This window comes from Caretta caretta, chromosome 1 (genome assembly GCF_965140235.1).
Source record: "Caretta caretta isolate rCarCar2 chromosome 1, rCarCar1.hap1, whole genome shotgun sequence".
Lineage (NCBI taxonomy): Eukaryota > Metazoa > Chordata > Testudines > Cheloniidae > Caretta > Caretta caretta.
Window position 1 is genome coordinate 81,401,499 of NC_134206.1, and position 21,225 is coordinate 81,422,723.

The 21,225-nt window shown below is 44.8% G+C and overlaps 1 long non-coding RNA gene across 1 annotated transcript in view; it reads left to right on the plus strand.

Moving 5' to 3' along the window:
* Positions 1-2,798: 2,798 nt before the first annotated feature.
* The window catches only part of LOC142072444 (uncharacterized), a 37,945-nt gene continuing 19,518 nt past the window's right edge, over positions 2,799-21,225 (plus strand). Inside the window, exon 1 of the long non-coding RNA XR_012668787.1 lies at positions 2,799-2,987. This is a non-coding gene — a long non-coding RNA (uncharacterized LOC142072444). The remainder of the gene's footprint in view (positions 2,988-21,225) is intronic.

Below are 21,225 nucleotides of genomic sequence, written 5' to 3' on the forward strand. Positions count from 1 at the left end.
ACCACTGGTCTGACTCATTCTGGCTGTTGTGTTCATTCCATTCCTGCAAGAATGATGTTGACTCCTGAGGGTGAAGCGCTCTGTCCACCTCCTTCATAGGCTTGGCAGGCTGGTCAGTTGAGGGTATCTCTACACTGCAGTGTAAGACCTGGGTTACTGGGATTTGAGTTCATGAACCCTGGGTTTGAAAGCCCAGGGCTTGCGTGTCCACACTCATTGGTGACCCTAGGTTAAGAATTTTTTAGCTTGGGTCCCCCAGCGTAACCCCTTTTGCCTTGGCTGATGGAACCATATCCTGATCTCAGAGAGCTTGGCAAAAGAAGATTTAATTGCACTCTCAGCAGGTGTAGAATGGTGATTGAATGTGAGTTTGGCAGATTGAAATCCTTCTGGCGTTGTCTACAAACCTGTTTGGATTCCACTGTCATCAATACTGTCTGCATTTTTGTGACTTGCTGTGCCCTTTGCAATCTTTGTGAAGCCAAAGATGAGCCCTTTACCACTGAATGGACCTATGACAGTAATGGATTGCTGAATTGGTATACTCAGTGAGAACTGCACCTATCACATCTGGGGCAGGATGCACCCGAACAACAGAAATCAGGGGTGCTCTGTGCTCCCATGTTGTGAACATGGATGGACCAATGGAAGATGGAGAATAATACTTTTATGAAAGTTTTTCTACAGCATTGTTTACAGTAAATGAGGTGCTATCACATAATGAAATGGGGATAGGGGATGGGCTGTACTGTCAACGTACAGAGTGAGTTGGGAGAGATATTGATTGTCCTGAATTTTTATTTTGGATGACATGACAATGTAATGTGTGGGGAAACAGTGCATTTACATTATTGATTAATGTGCATATATATTTTGAGAAATTGTGTTTAGATGCAACGTATCTGTTGTGCCTTACCCCATGTTTATCTTTATTATTCAGAATTCACATTATAAGATGTGATGTATTGATGACAAACTTTCTTAATAAAATAAAAAAGCCTTTATTTGAATTACAAAAATAACAGTATTAGAGCATTGCCAGGCAGAACTGTTGGATCATATTAAAGAAGTTCTGTATTAAAATCACAAATGAGTTTGATTCCCCATAGTTTAAATTCCAGGGTATTACTAATTAAGAGGTCTCTTGGTTTTTGGTACTGTTTCTCTCCCTCTATGTGTGAAACTTGCAAGCTGCTAATTGTGTTAGTACATTCTAAGACAGAGTCTGTTCTCAAAGCAATTCACAGAGAGAGAGACTCAAAGCAATACTCTAACAACAGAAACAACACCCAGAGACTCCCCACCCTTTTGTTGTATTAACAATTGTGATTAAAATAGAGATAGAGGATGTATGTGGATGGATGCTTGGTGTGGATAATAACTGAATGATCAGGGAGGTGCCAGCCTAAGAATCCAGTGTCCATCGGCTGAAGAAGGCGTCAAGTGGAAATAACCAGAGGACCCCCCCGGAGGGCAGACTGGAATCCACCCAACAGCCTCAAGAATGGGAGAACCAAAGAACAAGATAACATCTTGGAGCCGTCAGGAATGTGCTATCTGCTGATTGATTCAGCAACAGCATGATGAAGCAATTCCCATAGACTGGCATAGGAAGAAATTCCTATAAAAATAGACTCTAAAAAGTGAGAACTTTGGGGGTCTGATTCTGCAAACCAACTTCCAGGAGCATCAGATGAGCATCTGACAAGGCCCTGCTCCCTCCTCATGTCCAGGCCACCTGGCCAGTGGCTTGGCATGAGCAACTCTAAGGCTGGTAACTATGATAACAACCTTGCAGAACCTGTGTGTGTGTGTGTGTGTGTGTGTTTGTATGAATGAATGTGTGAATAAATATGAGATTGAATGGAATGTTATAACTAGAACTAACTGCTTACTATGATTCTTTCTGTATTCACAATAAATGTGGTATTTTGCCTTTTTCCCTTTAATAAGATCCTGCTGGTTTTTATTTTATTGGTACAACAGAACCAGCTGTCACTATAGCACAGAAACAATTGTAATACACCAACACCACAAAGAGTAATAAAACAAAGAGCACAAACCAAACATTAAATAGTGCCACCACAAAAATCCCTTAATTTTGCATGTCTCCTAACATGTTCTCCTTTCTTTTTATTCAGCGATTATCATGCACTTGGCACTGCTGCACTGCACAAGTGTGGAGGTGTGCAGTGGTGTGGCAGACTGCAAGAGGAAAGGGGCATGCATGGGGATGGAAGTATTCAGGAGGGGAAGGGGTTACCATAGGGGTGCAAGTAAACTGGGGTAGACTTGCCGTGTCCAGCTGCTGCTAAATCGCAGTTGTATGAGCCACCCAACTATGGAATTGTCGAACATGTTCCTGTTATGTGGTGCATGTTACTGTGGAGGAGAATCAGGCCACGGTGCAGATGCAGCAGAAGCCTGCGCTAATGGCCATTAGCAAAAGCAGCAATTCAAACAAGGCTTTCTGCTGTGCTCGGTCCTCCTCTGTATACCAACGTTCCTGTTCTAGGAACTACAATGCAAGTGTCTGATCTAATGCTACAGTTCTGTTCTGGAGCTCTGCACCCTGCATGTGCCTTTCCGATTGCTTCTCCACTTGCTGTGAATCCTCTCGATGTTGCATGCACTTGTTGGCTTTGTCCAGTTTTTCAAGAATAAGTTCATGATGGAAAAACTTCTTCTTGGACCAGTCAGTTATGATACTGAGACCCAAGGTTCAGCTGGAACTTGTGCAAACTGCCAAGGTACAATAGCCTGTGACGGTCCCTGCAAGCTGACATGAAACAGAAAATTATTGTCTCAGTACTTATCAAATAATTCAGTGCATGAGCACAAAAAAAAAAAAACTTTGTGGAATTTCAAGGACAAAAAAATTATACTTTGTAAAATTGAACGTCAGTATATTGTGAGAACGCTTCAGATTGTCGAAGCTCTAGGGACGCAGCTGGATTAATTGCAGTGAAAAGAATATATGGAGAATGGTAAGTCAAAAGTCACAATTTTGTTTAAAAATTACAGACTGCTTTTGGGAAAGGGAGGTGACTGCAGCATAGTACACAAGCCTTCTCTATCCTTTCAGACGTTCCACTTTTTAGAGAACATAACAATTCTTGTGGTTCTTGCATGGCAAAGAGATTTTATTCCAAGCTTCCAGTGGCAAGTGTGCATCCCACTGAAGTATTCAAATTTATGGTGACTGAACAGGTCATGTATGAGTGGAGTGGGCTGGTCAGTTCCTGAGGTGGCACTGGAAAATATGCTGTTCCCTGACATGTGATACCTATCTGGGAAAGGTTTATGGCTATCAACACCCAGGATTAGGGCTTCATTCATTAGGAAATCAACAGGATGCTCTTTTACCATCTGCATGGATTACTGCCTCCCCATGGCTTGTGATACAGCCTTTTATTGACTGTATGCAAGTACACATGCTACTATGAACTTGGAAAGAACTGCACAGCAAACCTCCATCCCAGCACATTTCTGAACTGCATACACCTCCCCAGCCTTATTTCAGACAAATGATTTTGTACCCATGTACTACCTGGACTACATTTAGCTTAAATAGACCACACTTGTAAATGGACTACATGTCAACTTCCCTCCCAGACAGTTCACTGTTTACGGCCAGCTTGTTACACCATTGTGTTAGTGCAGAGCAGCATGCTAACAGAAAAGGCAATATAAGGTTCTTATTTTTAACATCCTGGCACATTTTAGGAAGACTGTGGGAGTTTCGAGTAAAACTTAATTTTTAAATGCTTGTTTCACTGTTTGTGCTTCCTGGTCTCCATTTTTAATTCCATGTGAGGTGGGGATGGGGGGGGGTCACTAAGACACTGCCATACAATCCACCATTAGTGGATACCCTCTGCTGCCAGTGACTAGTAATAACTTTTGCATTGGTTCATAATCTGGAAACCGCTTCTGTTCCGACATTAATAAAAACAATTATGGAGCCAGAATCTTGCAAGGCTCTAGGGGGCATTCCATCACTTCAATTTCCGCTCCTGGTTCTGTGGCAGACTGCTCCTTGGGGAGTAAAGGGGAGCATCAAAAAGTTCCTCTAAGTAGGGACCCAGGCTGTACTGGAGCTGCTTCAGTGGCAAGACCTCAGGACCGGGACCACTTCCAGTACCAGAGTCACTTCGCTACCCTGATCCAGCATTTTCTGGCTCCCCGCTGGTCCTAAACTGGATTCTGGGGTCAGAAGGCTGCCATCCCAGTTGATCAGGCCATTGGGAAGCACTGTTGGCTCCATACTCAGTGCAGTACCCTACAACTGGTCAAATTCCTCAGAAAAGGAGAAGGGTGACTGCGAGATCCCAGAGGCATGGTTCTCATCCCTGGCTTTTTGGTAGTTGATCATGAGCCACTTAATCCTCTCCCTGCACTGGTCATGGGTCCAGAGAATTCCCAATACTGCCAGTTTCTTCAGTATTTCCTGGTACACTTAGTCATTCCTGGTACTCTTACTAAAAATCAAACTTTTTGCTCACCTCACACCAGAGATTCACCAAAATTTGGCTGTGATCCTGTGACCAGGAAGCAGCGCATTTTGCAAAGAATTTCTTCTGGTCAGTAGCCATTGTAAACACAGGAGAAGATTCACTGTGTTTGCAGCTCAGCGGTCAGAATAAAATGGAAGGGTTAAATTCTAATCTACTGTACTTGAACAAGGGGAGCTGCTTCCATTTTCTGGAAGTTGACGGGCTACTCTTGGGATAGAATGGACACAGAACACCAGGCCATGAGTTTGTGGGATAGTGCTGGTAGATTGTCAGGGCCCAAGTCTGGGGGCCCAGGCCTGAGCTGTGTCCCCAGTGCAAAATGAAGGCATTTGGGCCAAGTTCCAATGGGACCTGGGGTCAAATCCACCCACTCTGTGGGCTGCTGGGGCCAAGGCCAAGTCAGACAGAATTGTGTGTAGATGGAAGGGGGGGGGGGGGGGGGGAGTTGGGTTAAAGCTTGACTGAGCCCAGGCTTACACTGCAGTGTAGCTATAACATGACAGATCAGATAATCTCAATTGACTACCTATTTGCCTACAGTCAAATATAGTCAAATATTCCAGCACGCATGCCCTGATGTAGGTGGTGGCCGATCTTTCTGATCGCTTTGTGGTGCCATCTGTTAGGAATTCTACTTAAATGGTCACTGTCATAAATATAAAGGGAAGGCTAACCACCTTTAAATCCCTCCTGGCCAGAGGAAAAATCCTTTCACCTGTAAAGGGTTAAGAAGCTAAGATAACCTCACTGGTACCTGACCAAAATGACCAATGAGGAGACGAGATACTTTCAAAGCTGGGGGGGGGGGGGGGGGAAGAGTCCTCTCTGTCTGTGTGATGCTTTTGCTGGGACCAGAGCAGGAATGCAGGTCAGAACTCCTGTAAAGAGTTAGTAAGCAATCTAGTTAGATATGCGTTAGATTCTGTTTTGTTTAAATGGCTGATAAAATAAGTTGTGCTGAATGGAATGTATATTCCTGTTTTTGTGTCTTTTTGTAACTTAAGGTTTTGCCTAGAGGGATTCTGTATGTTTGGAATTTGATTACCCTGTAAGGTATTTACCATCCTGATTTTACAGAGGTGATTCTTTTACTTTTTCTTTCATTAAAATTCTTCTTTTAAGAACCTGATTGCTTTTTTCATTGTTCTTAAGATCCAAGGGTTTGGGTCTGTGTTCACCTGTACAAATTGGTGAGGATTCTTATCAAGCCCTCCCCAGGAAAGGGGGTGTAGGGCTTGGGGGGATATTTTGGGGGAAGACGTCTCCAAGTGGGCTCTTTCCCTGTTCTTTGTTTAAACGCTTGGTGATGGCAGTTTTTAACCTAAGCTGGTAAGAATAAGCTTAGGGGGTCTTTCATGCAGGTCCCTACATCTGTACCGTAGAGTTCAGAGTGGAGAAGGAACCTTGACAGTCACTCACTTTATTACTGTGACCTAACAGCACCCCAGTACGAGAGGACAAGGGGCTTCTGGTGTGTAACCATGAGCCTCAGTTGCCCTGACCAGCTCAAGTACCCCAATTCACTGTTGTTATCATCTGTATCTTCAAAGGTATCATATGTGAACTGGCAACGTGCTGATCATTAATATTACTGCATGGTGTATGTACAGGTGACATGAAAAAATGTGCTGAAAACATGTTCTTAAAAGGTGTTTGGCAGGCAGGGTTTAAATCGTCCTATCCTAAATAAAGGAATGTGATTCCACCTGCTTGAACGTGTCTCCAGTATAAATTAAGCAAGAAGAGACAATGAAATTACATTAACGTGCAAGGTAGACAACACCATCTGGGGATGGTGCGGGGGAGGGCCTGTGCAGGGGAGGGCCACTTAACACTCTCTACAAGGGATGGAAGCAGCAGCTCCAGAAAACCTTCCTATCTCCTGAAGCAAGGTTATTGAACTTTGGTAGATGTAAGCGGAGAGAGGAGAGAGAGCGAGAGAGAGAGAGCCATTTTGACATCCTTCAAGTGAGGAGACAGAAACCAACTGCTTTGGGTTCTGGGTGTTAGACCCTGGCTAAAGACTGGCCAGCCATGCTGGAAGAAGGACTGTGGTGAGAAATCTACTTGAACAAAAGACTGTAGTTTGCTAAGTGAGGTTTTACTATTAGAAAGATATTTTTACTTTTGTTTAGTTGTAACCATTTGTATCCCATTTACTCTAAAGTAGAACTTCAGAGTTATGGACACCTTGGGAATGGAGATTGTGCGTAACTGAATTGTTCCATAATTCTGAACAATGGACTTCAGCCGGGGAGGGTGTGGGGGAGTGTTGGGGCTGCAGCAATGGGGGTCAAGGCTCTGGGCAGGGGGCAGGGTTTCTGCCCTGCGGGAGCACCAGGGCTTTAGACCTGAGGGCACTGAGGCTTCAGCCCTGCAACTCTGTTCCCAGCTTCTGACGTGTGGGCGGCACCAGGGCTCCCGATGGCTCCACTCCTGGTTTCAGCAGGGGGCTCGGGAGCTCCGGGCTTTAACTATGGGGGGGGAGCACTGGGGCTGAAACTGGCACTCCCCTTGTAGCTAAAGCCCTGAGCCCCAGCGCCCCCTGCAGGGCTGAAGCCCCAAGCCCCAGCACACACACCCCAGGTTCCAAAGTTCTGAGCCACGTTGCTCCCGAGGGTCAGAACCCGCCCCATCAGAAGGCCTGCCCCCCCATCTGCAGCTACAGCCCCAACACCTCCCACCCCCGTGGCTGAAGCCCTGAGACACAGGGCTAAAGCTCCCAGGCAATACAGTATTTGCTGTTTTGTTTTTTTGTCACCACTACTGCCTGATTGATTACTTCTGAGTCCATACGGTATCCAGTTAACCCAGGGGTGGCCAACCTGTGGCTCCGGAGCCTCGTGTGGCTCTTCAGAGGTTAATATGCGGCTCCTTGCATAGGCAATGACTCTGAGGCTGGAGCTACAGATGCTAACTTTCCAATGTGCTGTGGGATGCTCACTGCTCAACCCCCTGCTCTGTCCCAGGTCCTGCCACCACTCCACCCCTTCCCCCAAGCCTGCCATGCTCTCGCTCCTCCCCCCTCCCCACCAGAGCCTCCTGCGCACTACAAAACAGCTGACTGCGGGAGGCATGGGGAGGTAGGGGGAGGCGCTGATTGGCGGGGCTGCCGGTGGGCAGGAGGCACTCAGGGCTGGAAGGAGGTAGTGGGGGAGGGGGGCTGCTGACATATTACTGTGGCTCTTTGGCAATGTTCATTGGTAAATTCCGGCTCCTCCTCAAGCTCAAGTTGGCCATCCCTGAGTTAACCGATAAGTCCGTAACTTTGATGTTTGTCTCTTTGAGGGTCTACTGTACTTGGTATCACTTAAATAGAATCATAGGACTGGAGGGGACTTCAAGAGGTCCTCTAGTCCAGTCCCCTGTATTCATGGCAGGACTAAGTATTATCTAGACCATCCCTGACAGGTGTTTGTCTTACCTGTTCTTAAAAATCTGCCATGATGGAGAGTCCATAACCTCCTTAGGCAATTTATTCCAGTGCTTAACTACCCTGACAGGAAGTTTTTCCTAATGTCAAACCTAAACTGTCCTTGCAGCAATTTAAGCCCATTGCTTCTTGTCCTATCCTCAGAGGTTAAGGAGAACAATTTACTGCTCTCCTCCTTGTAACCTTTTATGTACTTGAAAACTGTTATGTCCCCTCTCAGTCTTCTCTTTTCCAGACTAAACAAACCCAATTTTTTTCAATCTTCCCTCAGAAAAGATTGAAAAGGTTTTCTAGACCTTTAATTTCGGGCTGTCAAACAATTCATCATGATTAATTGTGAGATTAAAAAAAATTGTGATTAATCACAGTTTGAATCACACTGTTAAACAATAATAGAATACCATTTATTTAAATATTTTGGGGTGTTTTCTACGTTTACAAATATATTGATTTCAAATACAACACAGAGTACAAAGTGTACAGTGCTCACTTTATATTACTATTTTTATTACAAATATTTGCACTGTCAAAATATAAAATAGTATTTTTCAGTTCAACTCATACAAGTACTGTAGTGCAATCTCTTTATTGTGAAAGTGCAACTTATAAATGTAGAATTTTTTTTTTAACATAGCTGCACTCCAGTTAAATCGAGTTAATTTGTTGTCAGTTAATCGCTTAAGTTTAACTGCAATTGACAGCCCCACTTTAATAATTCTTATTGCTCTTCTCTGGATTTTTTCCAGTTTGTCCACATCTTTCCTAAAATGTGGCACCCAGAACTGGGCACAATACTCCAGTTGAGGCCATATCAGTGCAGAGTAGAGTGGAAGAATCACTTCTTGCGTCTTGCTTATAACAGTCCTGCTAATACATCCCAGAATGATATTCATGTTCTTTGCAACAGTGTTACACTGTTGACTCATATTTAGGTTGTGATCCACTATGATCCCCAGGTCCCTTTCCACGGTACTCCTTCCTAGGCAGTCATTTCCCATTTTGTATGTGTGCAGCTGATTGTTCCTTCCTAAGTGGAATACTTTGCATTTGTCCTTATTCAGTTTCATCCTATTTACTTCAGACCATTTCTCCAATTTGTCCTGATCATTTGGAATTTTAATCCTATCCTTCAAAGCACTTGCAACCCCTCCCAGCTTGGTATCGTACGCAAATCTTATAAGTGTACTCCCTAGGCCATTATCTAAATCACTGAAGGTATTGAACAGAACTGGACCCAGAACTGAGCTCTCAGAACTGAGCTCTCAGCCTCCCACTCAATATGCCCTTCCAGCTTGACTGTCAACCACTGATAATTACTCTCTGGGAATGGTTTTCCAACCAATTATGCACCCACCTTATAGTAGCTCTAGCTAGGGTGTAGTTCCCTAGTTTGTTTATGAGACGGTCATGCAAGACAGTAACAAAAGCCTTACTAAAGTCAAGAAATATCACATTTACCACTTCCCCCCAACCACAAGGCTTGTTACCCTGTCAAAGAAAGCTACTAGGTTGATTTGATATGATTTGTTCTTGACAAATCCATGCTGACTGTTACTTATCACCTTATTCATCTTCTAGGTGTTTGCAAATTGATAGTTTAATTTTTTTGCCCCATTATCTTTCTGGGTACTAAAGTTAAGCTGACTGGACTAATTCCCCGGGTTGTCCTTATTCCCCTCTTTTATAGATTGGCACTATATTTGCCCTTTTCTGGTCCTCTGGAATCTCTCCTGTCTTCCATGACTTTCGAAGATAATCGCTAATGGCTCGGATATCTCCTCAGTCAGCTCCTTGGGTATTCTAGGGTGTATTTCATCATACCCTAGTGACTTGAAGATATCTAACTTGTCTAAATAATTTTTAACTTGGTCTTTCCCTATTTTAGTCTCTACCTACCGCATTGTCACTGGCATTCACTATGTTAAACATCCCATCACTACTAATCTGTTCTTTGTTAATAAACTTAATCTTGTTTTATTATACAACCACCTCAGCCTAGTGTTTCAAACAGAAAAGATGTCAGGTCTTGAATGCTGGTCTACATTGCTCTTAGGCACTAGCAAGTTCCAACTTGCCACCCAGTGACCGCCTAACAGTTACCAGAATAGAAGCTGAACCCTGACAGAGGACGCTAGTCCTGGAATCCAATTGGCAGAACAACAGGGGGTCCTGACTGGTTCACAGTTGCTATATAAACCTAGCACAAGAAGAGGAAGTTGTCCATGCAACTGGGTCCTCCCTGCTTAAGACTGTTTCCCCTGCAATATCTGCTCCTGAACTCCTGGTAACTTGACCCTGTCTGCCTCCTGACACCTGTTTCTCGGTTTGCCCTCTGGCCTATCTTGGATTCTGATCTCCTGGACTCTGGCCAGGCTAGACTCTCAGCTCCTGCTTGGACCATAGGTCAGACTGCTCACAACCTGGTCATGACAGTGTGAAATCCTATGGACTAACAGGCTGGGGTTGCATATTGGCTCTTTAAAGGAGCAGCAAATTTGATAATGTTTTGTGAGTGTTCCAGTGATAGGGACTGGACGCTACAAAGGGAGACGGTTTTGGGGAAACTCAAGGCTGGAAGGACTCTTGGTGGCATTGTGCAAGAGGTAACCAGGCTGGTGGAAGCCAGGGTGAGGCTATTGTGCAGTGAGCATGCTGCTGGTATTAGGGCTCCTAGCCAAATCTGCACAGCATAAGAAGCACCCAGGGTTATAAGCCAGGCAGTGACTTGACCGCTTACTGATCTATGTTGAACCACAAAGTGTTACAATTACATGTTATTGCCACCTGTTGGAAAAAGGTGAATTAACTAAAAGCCGAGCAGCTTGATTGTCTGGAATCTTCTAAAACAAACATTCTATGTCTCTGTATCTTTATTTGCCAGCGTACATGGCAGCTTACAAAGAACACAAGTTAAAAAGACAGTCCCTGTCTCAAAGAGTTTATAATCTAAACTGACTAGATAAACATACAAAAATTAACTGAGAAGGGAGTGCGGGAGAGAAGGATCCACTGTCATTAAACAGCCTCCCCTAGCACATCGAGGAAAGAGGCACAGCCATTGAGCAGCTTGAAGAGTTGGCCTGTTGTCTATCTAGCATAAGTGGATTTAAAACTGTCTTTTTTTCTTGTATTTTTGCTACATTTGTTTTTATTTAATTGAAATTTTCTTTTATAACTGCTCGGTCTTGAATAATGTTCATTTAAATGTTAACCTAACATTGCCAAAAAAGTGATGTTATTCTTTCCTTTTTTAGAACTTCAATTCATTGTTTCACATTTTTCTGAGATAAAATAAGTCAGTTCAGTAATGTGTTTTTTGTAATTAATTAGGCATAAGTATGTCTAAGGCTAAGCTCATCAGAGACCATAAAGTGTTATTTTTTGTCATTGTTTCTACTGTTCTAATAAATTGGTGCTTTAAAATGTTTGACCAATATTTGACTGGTCAATTGACCAGTGATTTTTGGACTGGTGAAACTCCAATGCTATTCCTGCAGCAGCTTTACTTGGTTCCTTTTCCCTGAGAGACAGGGCAATGAAAAAGGCAACCAATCAGAGGGGGCTTTACCCTCAGGCCGGATAGAAATTTGAAAATGGGCTGGATCTTCTGGTGCCATTGCAGGCTGGCTGCAGCTCCAGCTGAAAGCTGGTGATCCAAGAAAAAGATCACAAGAGTTGGCAACAGTGTTTACCCCTTGCAGTAGCTCCTACAGGCAGTGGATACAGAATCAGCCCTCAGAGGCCTTAATCAGCCATGATGTTGATAACTGCATAGCAATTTACATACATGCCATTATCAGGCTGCAGAATCAACAATCATTGACCTGAATTACAGCAATTCATTCCTCAACTATCATGGCCATTGTAGACATCACTGTGTCACTTTTCAGCCGAGTCCCACTTTACATACACTGAAGAACACAGGAACACCTTGTTTCTTTTTTTTTAAATGAAAGTTCCAATTCTTGAGCACAAGATGCAGTGGGGTCAGGGGAAGTGGCCAGCTCTCAGAGCACCGCATGCCTGCCCAATTTGAAGCCAACACATTCGCCCACCACCCTCTCCTCATTCACGTCCCTGGGGGAAATAATCACTTCTTCCACAGTGATCATAAGAAAAGAGTTTATTACAGTTGGGGTAAGGGGAGGGAATAAGGAAAAATCGCCTCTGTTTTCCACTACTGAGTTTCCTTGGGCAATCCTCTTATTTGCACAATAAGCTCTTTCAGACAGGAAGGTATTTTTGTGTCTGTATTGTACAGAGCACTTTTAGTACTAATAAAATATACTATATTTTAATACCAGGAACTAGACTTCAGTTAAAGCCACGAAAGCAAGAAAAAAACTAACACGTACACATTTAAAAAGAAAAGTAAAAGCCTGAGATATTTTTAAAGGCTCATAAATTGTCTCAGTGGTATTTCTTTTCCTTGGGTACAATAATTGTTGCCATATTAATAGCTAAGATAGTGAAGATAAAAGCTTTTATACGGTTCCTTTCATATAAAGACAAGTACCATATTATTATTCAGCTTATGTTTTGTGAGACTGTAGTAGCTCATAGGAATAATTGACATTTACTGTAGCATCCCAGTTTTTAAAATGAAGGTTACTTATTTGTAACTAAGATTCTTTGAGTGTCCTCTGCGTATTCCCACTCCTGGGATATGTGCCAAATGGTGCCACTGAATGGTGGAACTTTCTGTAAGCAGTGCCTCTTAGAATGTTAGTGCTGGTGCATGCACATGCCCCCTTCTGTCCCCTCCCCATAGTGTTGTAACATGTTCTGAAAGCACAAAAGGAGATTTAGCAACATCTGCTGCCTCAGTTCCTTCCATCACTAATGCAGAGTATTGAACAATTAGGTCTCCACGGAAGAGGGGAAGGAGGACAGGGTATATGAATATGCAGAGTCTATTGCGAAGAACCCTCATTACCCTCATGAAGTAACCTTCATTTCTGTTCGAGTGTCCTCTGCGTATTCCCACTGTTGGGGTAGTTTGGTCAGGAGTACATTGTAAATGGATAGTGAGACAAGGTGTCTTAATTAAAAGGGGATTGAAGAACAGCCCTGCCAAATTGCACATCAGACCTACCAGCTACATGAGTAATGTTTAGTAAAAGTATGAATTGAGCTCCATGTGGCTGCATTACAAATTTCAATTAATGGAACACAGTTGCACAGGTAGAATGTGTTTTAATAAAACTAGTAGAAGAATGTGAAACATTCTTTTAACTCCCTTCTGTGCACTGTCTGACCCCCATCTAGATAAAGTTTGAGCAGGAACAGTTTTTCCTTTACAGTTATCCACCTAGGAAATTAATCATTTGTAAGGCCCTGAACTCTTCAGTTGTATCTAAGTAGTAAGATCAAACTCTTTTAGCATCCAAACAATGTAACTTTGATTCATTCTTATGAGGGTGAGGTTTTGGAACGAATACTGGCAGGTTAATACACTGAAAAATCAGAAATTATTTTTGGTAAACATTTTGCGTATGGCCATGCTACTTTAGCTTTATAAAAAACTGTAACTGGAGGTTCTTCCATCAAGGCATACAATACAATAATTCTTCTAGGTGATGTAACTGCTATAATGTATTAATGGAAATGTGAAATAAAAAACAAGCTGATAAATGTTCAAATGGTGGACACATGAGTTACATTAACATTAAACTTAAGTCCCATGGAAAAATAGGGTCTCTTACGGGACTTCTTACTCTTAATAGACCTTTTAAAAACTTTTGGACAATATAATGAGAAAATATAGATTTTTCCGTCCACAGGATTGTGAAAAGCCGCTACTGTAGTTAAATGCATTCTAAAGGTATGTCTATACTTACAGCAGTGTGTAGAGTACAGATACTGCATGCCTTGTAGCAAGGGTATAAATAGCAGTGTAGATGCTGGTGTGGCACGGGTTAAGTGAGCAGAGTGCCCTACATGCCTGAAGCCCCCAAGGGTATAAACCCTACATGGGCTCTCTACATATCTACATTGCTATTTTTAGCAGTGTAGTGTTCCACTGCCTCCCTGCTGCAGAGGGAGCTGCTGGGGCCTTTACTTGTGCCTCTCCGCTGCTGGAGCCTTTCTTTGTGGTGTGTAGCTACAGACCACTGTGATAAGTGTGAATGCACCCTATTATTTCACTGTGGTGTGTAACTACATGTGTAGTGCCATTCTGGACGCCACTGTCAGTGTAGACGTAACTTAAGGGATGGAATGGATAATCCCTTATTCTTTAGGGAAAGCAAATACACTGAATAGGTGCCGATACTGGAAAAAAACCCTTATCTGGTACCCGTAGTAGAAATCCCTTCCATTTTAGATCAGAATGTTTTCTAGTAGGTTGCTTCCTAGAACTAAGCAGTACATGCTGCACCTCAAGAGAAAGCTCTCAAAATTTGTCAGAGTTCTACCGCCCAGACAGTGAGATGTAGTGACGGAGAGTACACTCTCCTTCCATTATGGTAGGAGATCCGGTGACACAGGTAAGTGTTTGAATTTCCCTTTGGAGAGGAGAAACAAATCTGTGTACCATTGCTGTCTCAGCCATGCTGGAGCAAAGAGTATTATTTTGTCTGAGATCTGTCTGATCTTTTCTACCACCTTCAATGTTAATGGAAAATGCAGAAAAGCATACATCAGCTCTGTCACCCGATGGATGAAAAACACATCTGTCAATGACTTGAGTGTCTGTCCCTGCTCTTGAACTCAAGTGAAGGCATTTGGTAATGACGCTGATTGTTAAGAGATTGTTGAGGTGGAAATCCTCAAAGACTGACAATGTCCCAAATCACGGATTTCTTCAAAGACCATTTGTGAATTTGAGAAAAATCTCTACTGATTTGGTCTGCCACTTGGTTGAGAGATCCTGCTGCATGCAATACAACCAGCTACATTTTGTGACATATACACCAATCACATAGTTTCATTGTTTCTCAATGAAGTTGTGATGAACAGGCTGCTCCTTGTTTGTTTACATAATATGTTGCCAATGTTTGTGGTGACTTGAACTGCACAGTCTTGAATTTGAGGGAGAAAGGATTTGAGTGCTAAACAACATGTAATTCCAAAATTGATGTGAAGTTGCATTTCTTGCAGATTCCAGAAACCCCTTGTTAATAATTTGTTGAGATGTACCCCCCCCAACCTGTCTTGGAAGTGTCTGTTGTAATTATTACTGAAGGAAGCGGAGGTTTATCGTCACTCCTTTCACCATCACAGAAGAGTAGAGTATTCAAAAGTTTCCTTGGAATTATAAGCATCATGTTGTGCATTGTGGGCCTGACATTCCTTGAAACCCATGTTGCTACGAGGTCTCACTCTGAGTCTTGTGTAAGGTGCAACATATATTGCTGATTCCATATGATACAGAAGGATGAGGAAGAACAGTACTGCTTGTGTTAGTTACTAGAATAAGCATTGTGTGTTGGATTTCAGTTTCAAAATTTTTCCTCTGGGAGATAAGCTTTTGCTACTCTGGAATCAAGAACTGCTCCTATGAATTGTTTGCATTGGACAGAATATGGATTTTTTTTTCTTGTTAATCAGAAAATCTACTTTTTGGAATAGAGAACATGTGAAGAGAATGACCTTGTTCTACCCATCTTTGGAATCGGCTTTCAGAAGCCAGTCGTCGAGTTATGGGAATGATTGAACTGAGAATCAATATCCTGAAGTGAACTTCATGACGTAGTCGTTTAGTTTTCTCAGCTCTAGGATTGGTTGGAAACTTCCATCTCTTTTTGGAACCAGAAAAGAATGGGTATAAAAACCTTAATGCCGGAGATCTTCTCCTGTTGCTCCCTGTAGTAGTAGAGAATGGATTTCTGCTCTCTGAAACCTCTCATGATTAAGTACTTGGCTCTGACAGTTTTTTTGGAACTGTAGAGATTGAATGATCTGATGGTAGAGAGTCCTTAAGGTTTGAATCCTTGGTGAATTTTCCAATTCAAATGAGAAACTACTGATTGGTGGTCTTTCCCGCATCAAAAGATTCTTCATCTTGGCCTCTTTTTCCTTGGATCCCATAGATCTCAGTCATAGATTGCCCATTGTTCATAACTGTTTTGGACAAGGGCATAGTTTTTCTCTGACCCAGTTCCAGAAGTTTAGCTACAGATAATAACTAATAATAACAGTAAAACTATGTTAGACTAATACTAAGTAATAAACTAGCTAAAAATTTTCAAGAACAAGGGACTTACAGATTCCCTGTATTTGAAGGATTACATCCATTAAGATCAGCTGTTCAAAGGAACTGAGGTGGCAGCCATTGCTGTGCCCCCTTTTACAGGCTTGCCCTCCGAACGTGCTAGAATGCTGAGGGGAGAGCTTGTGCACATGCACCATCACTAACATTCTAACAGGCACTGCTTACAGAAGGTCCCACTGGTCAGCGCCTAGTCTAAGAGTGGGAATATGCAGAGGGCACGGGAAGAAGAGCTGAAACCTGTCATTAAAACACCAATGCAAAAAATTCTAAAAAGTGACTTTGTAAAAATGACTGTATCTGTGTTCATTTTCTATCAATGAGTCCTAATGGAAACAGTTTACAAGTAAAAAGATGGTTTCCTAATTCCTACAAACGCAACCTGGAATCTGACAGTTACACTAGTCTTTTGTTGCTCACACATCATCAACAGTAAAGGTTCTGCAACTGGAATTTAGTCAATGTTGTTGACGCTATGAGCTGGAATGAAAAAATGGTTACCTACCTTTCATAACTGTTGTTCTTCGAGATGTGTTGCTCACGTCCATTCCATTTGAGGTGTGTGTGCGTCCACGTGCACAGGTTGTGAGAGACTTTTGCCTTAGGGTTGGCTGTGGCGCCACCTTGAGTGCCGCACTCGTGCATCAGCACATCAGGCGCCGCCAGCCCTACGCCCTCTCAGTTTCTTCTTGCTGGTAACTCCGACAGAGGGGCAGGAGGGCGGGTAACGGAATGGACGTGAGCAACATCTTGAAGAACAACACTCATGAAAGGTAGGTAACCATTTTTTCTTCTTGAAGTGCTTGCTCATGTTGATTCCGTTCTAGGTGACTTGCAAGCAGTATCCCAGGCAGTGGGCTCGAAGTTCACAGATGTGCAGCCTGTAACACCATTCTACCAAAGCTAGCATCGTCTCGAGCTTGCTGGGTAAGCGCATAGTGAGACATGAACTATGTGTGGATGACCACGTGGCAGCCATATAGATAGCTGAAATTGGCACATAGGCCAGGAAGGCCACCACCGAGGCTTGTGCTCTGGTTGAGTCGACAGTTACTAAATAGCTGGCGGAGGCACCTTTGCCTGATCATTGCAAAATTGGATGCAGGCAGTGATCCAAGAAGAAATTCTCTGGGTGAACACTGGACGACCTTTCATCCTATCTGCCACAACTGCATCAACTTGTGAAATGGCTTTGTCCTGTCCATGTAGAAGGGCAGTGCTCTCCTGACATCCTGGAGTGCAACCTATGTTCCTCCTTAGACTTATGAGGCTTTGGGAAGAAGACTGGCAAGAATATGTCCTGGCTCATGTGAAACTGCGAAACCACCTTGGGCAGGAAAAATGGATGTAGCCGCAGCTGGACATTGTCCTTGAAGAACACCGTATAGGGTGGCTCTGATGTAAGTTCCCTAATCTCAGAGACTCTTCAGGCAGAAGTTATTGTCACCAGGAATGACACCTTCCTGGAGAGCAGAAGGAGGGAGCAGGATGCCATGGGCTCAAAAGGGGCTTTCATGAGCCACGTGAGCATCAGATTTAGGTCCCACGGAGGGACTGGGTCTCAGACTTGGGGGTAGAGCTGCTCCAGACCTTTTAAGAACCGGACCGTCATGTTATGAGTGAAGACTGACCTGCCCTGGAATGGAGGATGGAAGGCTGATAAAGCGGCCAAGTGGACTTTAATTGATCAAAGGGACAAACTCTGGAGCTTGAGATTCATAAGGTAGTCCAGGATCAACTGCAGAAAGGCCTGCTCAGGCCTAACCCTTTGCGCTGAGGCCTAGCACATGAATCGTTTTCATTTGGCCAGTGGAGGGCTTTCTACTGCCCAGTAGGACCTGCTGGACTTGGGCCAAGCACTCCTGCTCTTCGGCAGTTAACCATGCAGCAACCAAGCTGTGAGGTGCTGTGCTGCCAGATTTGGGTGCAGGAGCCTGCCATGATTCTGTGACAGGAGATCCAGCCAGAGGGGCAGCTGCAGCGGGGTTGTCACTGAGAGGTCCATCAGGTCGAACCAGTATTGGTGAGGCCAAGTCAGAACTATCAGGATAACCTTGGCATGGTCTTGCTTGATCTTCATGAGGACTCTGTGAAGCAACAGCACCAGTGGGAAAGCGTAAATCAGAGCCCCCAACCATGGAAGTAGGAAGGCGCCTGAAAAGGAGCCCCGTCAACCCCCCTAAAGGATCAGAACTGGTGACACGTCCTCTTTCTGACGAGTCATGAACAAGTCCACCTGGGGAGACCCCCACTTTTGGAAGTTCTGATTGACCACAGCAGAGTGGAGGGACCACTCTTGGAAATATGAGAAGGTTCTGCTGAGGTGATTTGCCAACACATTCCTGGTTCTGGGGAGATGCGCTGCCATGATATGAATGGCGTGCTGCACAAAAAAGTCCCAGAGGGCTTCCTGGAAGAGGGCTGATGACCTGGCTCCACCTTGACTTGTTAATATAAAACATCATGGTGGTGTTGTCCGTCAGGACTTGAACCACTTTGCCTTGTAACTGGGACTGAAAAGCCTGGCAGGCCAGGCGAACCGCCCTGAGTTCCCTGACATTTATGTGGAGGGGCTAATTGCCCCCCAACCAGCAGTCCTGTGTACTGAGATCACCCAGGTGGGCTCCCCAGCCCAGGTCCAAGACATCGGACACCAGAGTTAGTGATAGGGCCGGGGCTGCGAAGGGGACTCCCTGCAACACCGATGCGGGGTCCAGCCACCACCAGCAATGATCAGATGTGGTCCGGCACCTTGACTACCAGGTCCAGGTCATGCCTGTTGGGGATTGTAGACTGATGCCAACAATGACTACAGTGGCCGGAAGTGAAGCCGGGCATGACAGACCATATAAGTACAGGCAGCCATGTGGCCTAGCAGCCTTAGGCAAGTGCAGGCAGTGGTGAGCAGGTGGCCCCTCACACGGGAGATTACGTCCAACATGGCTCGGAAATAGGTCTCCGGAAGGAATGCCCTGGCCCACGTGGAATCGAAAACCGCCCTGATGAACTCTTTTTTTCACTAGCAGGGCCAGGTTGCGGCATGTGGACTGCACCAGATCGAGGCTGCCTTGGATGAGCCAATTGTCGAGATAAGGATAAACCTGGATTCCGCAACACCTCAGGTAAGTGACTACTGGAGTCAGACATTTTGTAAATACCCACGTGACAAAGGAGAGGCCAAAGGGAAGAACCGTGAACTGGAAATGGCACTGTCCCGCCATAAAACGGAGGAACTGTCTGTGTCCTTGGCAGATAGAGATATGGAAATAAGCATCTTTCAAGTCGAGAGCGGTGTACCAGTCTCCCGGATCCAGGAAGGGGATAATGGAGGCCAGGGATACCATGCAAAACTTTAACTTCTTGAGGTACTTGTTGAGCCATCGCAGGTCCAGAATGGAGTGTAGGCCCTCTTTTGCTTTTGGGATCAGGAAATAGCGGGAAGTAGAAACCTTTCCCCCTTATTTCCTGAGGGACCTACTCCACCGCCTCCAGTTGTAGGAGGCTGTCCACCTCTGGAATGAGGAATTGTTCATGAGAAGGGTCCCTTAAGAGGGATGGGGAAAGGAGGATGAGAGGGTAGGATGGCCGAAAACTGAAGGGTGTAGCCCAGCGACACAATCTCTAGCACCCAATGGACCGAGGTGACTTGACCAGGCCGAAAAGGTAGGGATGGAGATGGTTCAGGTAAAGATGAGGCAGATCCGGGGAGGTGACTGGGGCATCGCTCTTGAGCATACCCTCAAAACACCCACTTCTGGCCTCCGTGGTGTTTCACCGGGCCAGGTTGCGCAGGTGAATGGGAGGAGGAAGGGCAGGGGTGACTGAACCCACTGTCCTTTCTCCTCGTACATCCCTGCCAAGGCCTTGGTGGTGTGGGGCGGCTAGCATTCCTTCCTTGCTGACTGAGGTGTATGCATCCCCAGGGAGTGGAAGGTGGCCCGAGTGTCCTTCAGACCGTGCAGTCTCACATCCGTCTGTTCAGGGCTGGCCTTTGGGGTGGGTTGTACGGGCCCCTGCCAAGGGCGGCCCACCGGAGGAGGCTCTGTGCGCAGGGTTTGGATTCCCACCTGACCTGTGGCCGAGGCCAATTGGACTGATGGAGATGCATGGCAGGCAGGCAAGCAGCAGTGTAGGGAAGGGGGAGAGACATGAGCTACAGGGGGCAGTTGGACAACCAGCTGTTGGAGCCAGATGACTCCTCGGGAGCAAGGTTGCACAGTGCATGGGTTAGGGGGGAAGGGAGGGTGGCAGTAATGACTAAGAAGGTTGCTCTGCTACATCGATAAGAAAAGCAACCAGCAGGTTGACAAATTTAGACCACAATGACCTAGGGTAGGCTAAAAAGAAAAGGACTACTGGCACCAGGGGCTATATTTCAGGATGCTCCAGAGGAATCAGTAAGAACACAAAAAGCAATGGTATAATGAAGGACTGGATTAGTTTACATTTAAGGGAGCCACGAGAACAGAAGGGTTAATTGGCATCAGCAGGTTGGCAGTATAGGCCAGACCACTGTGTTGACTCACTGAGAGAAAGCTAGTAGAAGGAATGAGAAAAGGGTGGAAAAGTGTGGGCAGCCAGGCAGATGGTAGCCTGGGATGCCCCAGCCGACCCAGCGCCCCCTCAGTTCCTTCTTGTTTGTTACTCCAACAGAAGGGAAGGGGGGCGGGTTTGAAATGGATATGAGCAACACATCTCGAAGAACAAGTTACAAAGGTGAGTAACGGTCTTTTCTTCTTCAAGTGCTTGCTCATATCGATTCCAATTAGGTGACTCCCAAGCCTTACCTAGGTGGTGGGGTCGGAGTAAGATGTCACGGCGTGCAGAACTGCTGAGCCAAATGCCGCATCATCCCTTGACTGCTAGACAATCCAATCGCATAGTGGGTAGCAAAGGTATGCGCTGATGACCAAGTTGCTGCTCTACATATCTCCTGTATGGGTATATGAGCCAGGAAAGCGGAAGACGAAGCTTGAGCCCGAGTGGAGTGGGCAGTAAGGTGTGTAGTTGGGACACCAGTCAAGTCAGAGCACGCACGGATGCATGATGTGATCCAGGATGAG